The sequence below is a fragment of the Crocodylus porosus genome, unplaced genomic scaffold, assembly GCF_001723895.1.
Source record: "Crocodylus porosus isolate Cpor-Errol unplaced genomic scaffold, CroPor_comp1, whole genome shotgun sequence".
In the NCBI taxonomy this organism is placed as follows: Eukaryota; Metazoa; Chordata; order Crocodylia; family Crocodylidae; genus Crocodylus; species Crocodylus porosus.
The window spans coordinates 60,792,962-60,798,313 of record NW_017728918.1 but is presented as its reverse complement, the minus strand read 5'-3'; positions in this window follow the sequence as shown (position 1 = coordinate 60,798,313).

Below are 5,352 nucleotides of genomic sequence, written 5' to 3'. Positions count from 1 at the left end.
GCGGCTAGGATCTGGAACCAACTTCCAAGAGAAGTGGTGCTGGCTCCTACCCTGGGGGTGTTTAAGAGGAGGTTGGATGAACATCTTGCTGGGGTCATTTGACCCCAGTATTATTTCCTGCCATGGCTGACTAGATGATCTACTCAGGTCCCTTCCAACCCTAGAAACTATGAAACTATGAAACTATAAGTCTGCCTTAAAATAAATGTCATGATGTTAAGATAGACGTCTTATAGGTCTACCTTAAAACAGACGTAAGGAGCTGACTTTGTCCTGGGAGTTTCTTTGCAGGAAAGTAATTATTTGAGGGCAGTCACTCACAGTTTGGCTGTTTGTTCAAGTCCAAAGGGAGACTACTGGCCAAAGCATTGTTAATGACACTCATTTTCTTTAACAAACACAGAGAATGGAAAGCTCTATGGGAAGAATGGGAAGAGAAAACAGTGTTAGAATATGTTTTTAAAACACGGGACATTTTTAACAAGGGGGGACAGGCTAGAACTAGAGGACAAGACAGATGGAAGCAGGCATGGAAGAGAGTAAGAGGCAAAAACATTTGTGGCTGCTTGGGAGACACTGACCAATGCTCATAAGGCTCTCAGAAGGAATGAGGAAACTAAGGCGTGGCCCCAAAACAGTACTGGAGCCATCAGAGGCCCCACCACCCAATTGTTAAAAATCTGGCCTTATATGTAATTAGAAAATATGTTTGTAAGAGAGTGAAAATATATGATTAATCACATCATTATTTACACACACACAGGTTTTAAAAGGAAATTTTAAATTATTACAGTACAATTTGGCACAAAGGCTATAAACAAATATTGTCCTTGGAGCAAGATTGGCTGTGTCCCAGAACAGCTGATCCATTTTGTTGGTATCTACAGATGTTGCCAGGGCTGTTGTCCCGCAGGGCTGGACCCCTTTCACTCCTAGGGATTTGGGGACCTGATCTTACAGGATAATGGTTGATGGTGCTGTGCCTGCAGGATCAGGCCCCGGAAGTCACAATCATAAAGGGCTTCTTGGTCCCTGTAGATGATTCCCAGGCATGTGTCTGTCAGCAGGGGAACCCCCATGCAAGTTCCCTTGGCATATAATAAGGAAACATTTTTGGGCAGCTGGAGTACAATAGGGGGTTAGGACATTTCTTTGCCCTCAACTTGTGCCCCAAAGGTTTTTTATGGCAGCATGAGGGCAATGTCTGTTTGCACTCAAAGGATGTGTCCCTACATGCAATTGCAATGGCAAAAAAGTAGTGGCACAAATCTGTGCCACTGCTTTTTGCCACTGCACATGCCCCGAATGTGTATTTTAATGTGGGGTACAATGCCCCACTTCAGGGAAACTACTGTTTCCCCACTCCTCCCAGCTCCTGGTGTGCAGGAAGATCCAGGGCACAACTAGAGGATGGGAGACACTGTGATTTCCCAGTAGCAAATGTTGCCCCTGTGCTCCAAATTTGTAGCATGGGGGCACATTTTAATGTGCTTGGCATGAATTTTGTGGTGCTGCAAAGATGTTTGCAAAGCTAGAAACTGCATGTGCCTGCATATAACAATCCAGGCAAACAGTCTGACCTAGCAGCATTTCCCCAATGAGCAATAATAAGGAGATCAAGCAGATAACAGTGGCACATAAATTGTTGTCAGAAGACAAATGGCCATTTGTATTGCTGTTCTTTAAAATGCAGCTTCCTCCTTTGTACACTGTGCAACAGGACAAGCAATTTGCTGAGCCAAGCCTTTAATGACTGTGGCAACAGACCCTAAAAAATGTAATAAGAAATTCAATGTATAGTTGTCAATGCTGGAATGTACTGGACTACCTGTTCCATTTACAATGTTTCTACACAAAAAAAAATTTAACTTCCTCTTTGGCATGTACTCACACTGGCTCTCTCCCAATAACACAAATATTTATCCATGTCTTTTGTTGGAGTGATTATGCCTATAAGTCCGTGACACTAGTTGTCTCAATGCAGTGTTAGAGGCAAACTAACACGTCAATCAGTGCCTAACAAAGTGTAGATCTGCCATTGAAAAATGAAATAAAATCTCTCCATAATTGCCACATAATTTCCCCAATTAACAGCCTATTCAAGGTGGGTTGGATCTGTGGACCTCATTATTCCAGGGTAAGATACAGTAAGAGATGGAGAGGTTTTCCAATTGTAATGATGTTCACAGATCTATGAGGAATCACTGGAATTTTTTTAGAAGGGTGGGGTAGAGGGCTAGGTACAGTTATTTTCATATTTAAGAGAGAGGAACTCTTTCCTGATGTTTACAGTGAGAAACAGCCATTTACTAAAGGCAGAAACAATGAATGTCCAACATGTTGATATAGAGGGGTTTTGAACAGAGCACTAGGTGGCTGATTAACACGTTACTTGATGTGACGCATGCTTTCTGTGTATGAAATTGCCACAGCTCTAATGGAGCAAGCATTAGAAGATGGATTTAGAATTTTTGACATACATACTTTTAAAATACATTATCTTAACTATCTGAGAGTGTAAAAATATTGAAGCTTTCTTCATGTTTGATGCCAGATTAAACTGTATAAACAATGTGTTTTTCTTTCTATATATAAACTTTAAGCTCTGCAGACATTCAAAGTAAGTCACAATTTGTTTTTCAGATGCTACAGGGCAGGGGAGAAAGATGAAAGGATGGCTTCCTGATTTCAGTAAGCCTGAAGTTAATCTTCAGGATAAGGACAGGGTGGGTTCTGAGTATCATTTTATCTTTGTGGAAAATGAAGCATTGAATTTTCAAGAATAGAACTCCAAGTTTAGATACCAAATTTAGATGCACGAGGTGACATGATTGTGAGCTTAAAGGCACTTAAATGGTTTAACAATAATGACAATTAGAACAAAAAGGACAATCAGGAGTCCTGATTACCATTGTCTTTTCTTCTAGACCAATACAGCTACAACCTGGATACCTTAACAGTAATGAGACACTTTTAAAACTGCTTCAAGTGGAGAACTGGTGTGGTATTAACAACAAGATATAATCTAATAAAAACATTGTGAGAGCTTTAAGAGGCTGTAGAAGAAATGCTCTTCTCAAGAAATATGTTGTCCATCTGGGTTGAGTGAAATCCACTAGTCTGCTGTGCAAACTGCTAAAGACAAAGAAACATGTGGCTTCTGAGTGGTTGAACTTCAGTTCTGAGCTTCTAGCTACAGTATATCTTGAAGATAATTGAGAGCCTGTGGTTCCAATACAGATACAGAATAAGAACGTTGTCTTGATGCCAGTAGGTACATTTCAGCCAGGTTCTTGGATACGCTGACCAGATTGCTTTCTGGATGTTATAAGCATTGATATTTCCTCTTCTGAATAACATCTTTGACTTACAGGACAGACAGCTAAGTTCACATAAATTCTGCAGCATGATTGGCCCTCTAAATATAAGAACCCTTCTAGATGAAAAGCAAATGGTGTGATGTGTCATCAAATATAATAGAACACATATTTTTCTTCAGTTAAGAAACTAGAAGCTTTGAAAATATGCTACGGGCCAAGGCTATTGTTATTCAGTTTCAGATGAAGCAAAAACAAATAAACTTTATTGAAATGTGCATGAATTTGTTGTATTACATGTTAAGAATAAAAACACAACAAAGAGTAAAAAATAATCAAAAGATGTTGTTTTATTAATTCATTAGTTCCAATGTACATTTTTTATTCAGAGTTATAAAATAATATCTCTCCTTCTAGAGTGTTTTGACAGTGTGTACAGCATATTTCTACACCTGACTTAATGCTCACCTGAGTTATTCTGCGAAACAAGAGAAGAGAGATTAGGAATAACTAACAGACAAAATTACAGAACAAGGGATGCCTTGATTGGCAGAACAGGAAGAGCAGATTGTAGCATCTTATCTTACACTCCGTGGAATGGCCATACAGTCTTGACTGAAAGAGTCCATCCCCATAGAGTTTAATGAATGGGGCTTTGTTTGAATTGCATAGCTGGCCTTCCTCCTCTGAGCAGAAGTGCTATTTGGACCACTGCAAGGCTTGCCTAGAGGCATGTGGTTCAGTGCATACTGCAAAAATGGAGGGAGGTGCTTTGGCCCAAAGCAACTTATCAGGCTCTCCATACTTGTCCCTGAAGCAGCTCCCTGAACTGCAGCAGGAATTGATACTGGACTATGTGAGGAGCGGTCAACAGTCAGGACTCTGAAATAAGATCCTGCAACTGTTTGTAATATTTCTGGGTTGAATGTTACAATGAAGTTTTTTGCCTCAGTTAGCCTGGCCAAGAGCTGGCCGAGAGCTCTGCCTGCTGTTTGACTGTTGCCTTATAAGCACTGGTTTTGTTTAAGAAAGGCTGCCTGCTTTGCTGTATGTGACATTGGATGCACTACATCCCTTGAAGTCATCGAGTCTGTCTCCAGAAGCTAAGCCATAAGGTAGCTTTCTGAAGGAGCCACAGTTAAGCAGGGGCAAAATCTCAGAGTCCAAAAGCTCAACCACTTCAGAAGCTAACTTCAGTGAGTGAGCCTCTGGACTCCTTGGACTCTTAAGGACTGTGAAAAGCTGGGAGTCCCAACTAAGTGCTTCTCTGGTTAATCCTTAACAGTGCTTCAAAGTGGATCCCTCAACATGGAATGGTTCCAAGGCAGCTCCCTGTGAAAACTCTGTCCCGGGGGGATGAACCAAGCCCCAGTGTCACGGTAGGCCAGGGTGGCAATTGAACACGGAACAGGCGGGTTTTTCTGGCAAGGAGATCTGAGACACTGGAATCGTTGGGTTTGAAACAACAAGATGGTTTATTAACTTACGCTTTGGAGGCGTAGGTGATGATCTTCAGTTACAGTTAAACAAACATACACAACAAAGGGGTCTGTTGGCCCACAGGGTTCACCAACAAGCCCTTGCTATCTACCCCACGAGGGATAGGGGCAGCTGCCTGTTGGTTAGTCCTAGGGCTGGTCAACAGCTCATGTAAGTGTTCGCAAACAAACAAACTGTAACTTGTGGAACCGCTGGATATCGTCGTGATGCCAGTCCCAATTGATGAGACACGATGCCGGTTGGAGATCGAGTCGGTCGCGGCGAAGCTATGATTTCCGTAAACCAAATCGTAGTCCATATAAGTACCGAGGATCAAAGTCAATTAACAGAAACCCAATCGAAGAATCAAATTTAGAAAGTTAATACCAAGTGTGGGATTCCTGGACAGGAACTGTGAGAGAGTGCTTATGCTAAGCAAGGCCTAGCATTAGAAACAATGCACTAAAACTCCCAGAATGCTTCAAGGAGGTTGAGGAGTCAGCGATTGACATTCTGGTAATCACTTTCTGACCCTTAGATGAAAATACTGAACTTC